This window comes from Hyla sarda, unplaced genomic scaffold (genome assembly GCF_029499605.1).
Source record: "Hyla sarda isolate aHylSar1 unplaced genomic scaffold, aHylSar1.hap1 scaffold_1589, whole genome shotgun sequence".
NCBI lineage: Eukaryota > Metazoa > Chordata > Amphibia > Anura > Hylidae > Hyla > Hyla sarda.
In genome coordinates, this window is record NW_026608225.1 from 43,113 (window position 1) to 46,318 (window position 3,206).

A 3,206-nucleotide genomic window follows, 5' to 3' on the forward strand; every position below is an offset into this window, starting at 1 on the left:
CGAGCGAGCCAGATATGAGAGCGAGCGAGCCAGACATGAGAGCAAGCGAGCGAGCCAGATATGAGAGCGAGCGAGCCAGATAAGAGAGCAAGCCAGACAAGAGAGCAAGCGTGCGAGCCAGATATGCTAGCGAGCTAGCCAGATAAGAGAGCGAGCAAGACAAGAGAGCAAGCGAGCGAGCCAGATATGAGAGCAAGCGAGCCAGCCAGATATGAGAGCGAGCGAGCCAGATAAGAGAGCGAGCAAGACAAGAGAGCAAGCGAGCTAGCCAGATATGAGAGCAAGCGAGCGAGCCAGATATGAGAGCGAGCTAGCAAGGCAGATATAAGAGCGAGCCAGATAAGAGAGCGAGCCAGACAAGAGAGCAAGCGAGCCAGATATGAGAGCAAGCGAGCCAGCTAGATGTGAGATCGAGGGGGCCAGGTATGCGAGCGAGCCAGATAAGAGAGCGAGCCAGACAAGAGAGCAAGCAAGAAAGACAGATTTGAGAGCGAGCGAGCCAGATATGCGAGCGAGCCATAAAAGAGAGCGAGACAGACAAGAGAGCAAGCGAGCGAGCCAGATATGAGAGCAAGCGAGCCAGCCAGAAATGAGAGCAAGCGAGCCAGCCAGATGTGAGAGCGAGCGAGCCAGGTATGCGAGCGAGCCAGATATGAGAGCAAGCGAGCCAGCTAGATGTGAGAGCGAGCGAGCCAGGTATGCGAGCGAGCCAGATAAGAGAGCGAGCCAAACAAGAGAGCAAGCGAGAAAGCCAGATATGAGAGCGAGCCAGACTTGAGAGCAAGCGAACGAGCCAGATATGAGAGCGAGCGAGCCAGATAAGAGAGCAAGCCAGACAAGAGAGCAAGCGTGCGAGCCAGATATGCTAGCGAGCAAGCCAGATAAGAGAGCGAGCCAGACAAGAGAGCAAGCGAGCGAGTCAGATATGAGAGCAAGCGAGCCAGCCAGATATGAGAGCGAGCGAGCCAGATAAGAGAGCGAGCAAGACAAGAGAGCAAGCGAGCTAGCCAGATATGAGAGCAAGCGAGCGAGCCAGATTTGAGAGCGAGCGAGCCAGATATGCGAGCGAGCCAGATAAGAGAGCGAGCTAGACAAGAGAGCAAGCGAGCGAGCCAGATATGAGAGCAAGCGAGCGAGCCGAATATGAGAGCAAGCGAGCAAGCCAGATATGAGAGTGAGCGAGCAAGCCAGAAATGAGAGCAAGCGAGCGAGCCAGATATGCAAACGAGCCATAAAAGAGAGTGAGACAGACAAGAGAGCAAGCGAGCGAGCCAGATATGAGAGCAAGCGAGCCAGCCAGAAATGAGAGCAAGCGAGCCAGCCAGATGTGAGAGCGAGCGAGCCAGATATGCAAACGAGCCAGATATGCGAGCGAGCCAGATAAGAGAGCGAGCCAGACAAGAGAGCAAGCGAGAAAGCCAGATATAAGAGCGAGCGAGCCAGACATGAGAGCAAGCGAGCGAGCCAGACATGAGAGCAAGCGAGCGACCCAGATATGAAAGCGAGCGAGCCAGATAAGAGAGCAAGCCAGACAAGAGAGCAAGCGTGCGAGCCAGATATGCTAGCAAGCAAACCAGATAAGAGAGCGAGCCAGACAAGAGAGCAAGCGAGCGAGCCAGATATGAGAGCAAGCGAGCCAGCCAGATATGAGAGCGAGCGAGCCAGATAAGAGAGCGAGCAAGACAAGAGAGCAAGCGAGCTAGCCAGATATGAGAGCGAGCGAGCCAGATTTGAGAGCGAGCGAGCCAGATATGCGAGCGAGCCAGATAAGAGAGCGAGCCAGACAAGAGAGCAAGCGAGCGAGCCAGATATGAGAGCAAGCGAGCGAGCCGGATATGAGAGCAAGCGAGCAAGCCAGATATGAGAGCAAGCGAGCGAGACAGATTTGAGAGCGAGCGAGACAGATATGAGAGCGAGCCAGACAAGAGAGCAAGCGAGCGAGCCAGATATGAGAGCAAGCGAGCGAGCCAGATATGAGAGCAAGCGAGCGAGCCAGATTTGAGAGCGAGCAAGCCAGATATGAGAGCAAGCGAGCGAGCCAGATTTGAGAGCGAGCGAGCCAGATATGCGAGCGAGCCATAAAAGAGAGCGAGACAGACAAGAGAGCAAGCAAGCGAGCCAGATATTAGAGCAAGCGAGCCAGCCAGAAATGAGAGCAAGCGAGCCAGCCATTTGTGAGAGCGAGCGAGCCAGATATGCGAGCAAGCCAGATAAGAGAGCGAGCCAGACAAGAGAGCAAGCGAGAAAGCCAGATATGAGAGCGAGCGAGCCAGACATGAGAGCAAGCGAGCAAGCCAGATATGAGAGCGATCGAGCCAGATAAGAGAGCAAGCGTGCGAGCCAGATATGCTAGCGAGCAAGCCAGATAAGAGAGCGAGCCAGACAAGAGAGCAAGCGAGCGAGCCAGATATGAGAGCAAGCGAGCGAGCCAGATGTGAGAGCGAGACAGATAAGAGAGCAAGCCAGACAAGAGAGCAAGCGTGCGAGCCAGATATGCTAGCGAGCAAGCCAGATAAGAGAGCGAGCCAGAAAAGAGAGCAAGCGAGCGAGCCAGATATGGGAGCAAGCGAACCAGCCAGATATGAGAGCGAGTGAGCCAGACATGAGAGCGAGCGAGCCAGATATGCGAGCGAGCGAGCCAGATAAGAGAGCAAGCCAGACAAGAGAGCAAGCGAGCGAGCCAGATGTGAGAGCAAGCTAGCCAGATATGCGAGCGAGCCATAAAAGAGAGCGAGACAGACAAGAGAGCAAGCGAGCGAGCCAGATATGAGAGCGAGCTAGCAAGGCAGATATAAGAGCGAGCCAGATAAGAGAGCGAGCCAGACAAGAGAGCAAGCGAGCCAGATATGAGAGCAAGCGAGCCAGCTAGATTTGAGAGCGAGCGAGCCAGATATGCGAGCGAGCCAGATAAGAGAGCGAGCCAGACAAGAGAGCAAGCGAGCGAGCCAGATATGAGAGCAAGCGAGCGAGCCGGATATGAGAGCAAGCGAGCAAGCCAGATATGAGAGCAAGCCAGCGAGCCAGATTTGAGAGCGAGCGAGCCAGATATGCGAGCGAGCCAAAAAAGAGAGCGAGACAGACAAGAGAGCAAGCGAGCGAGCCAGATATGAGAGCAAGCGAGCCAGACAGAAATGAGAGCAAGCGAGCCAGCCAGATGTGAGAGCGAGCGAGCCAGGTATGCGAGCGAGCCAGATATGAGAGCAAGC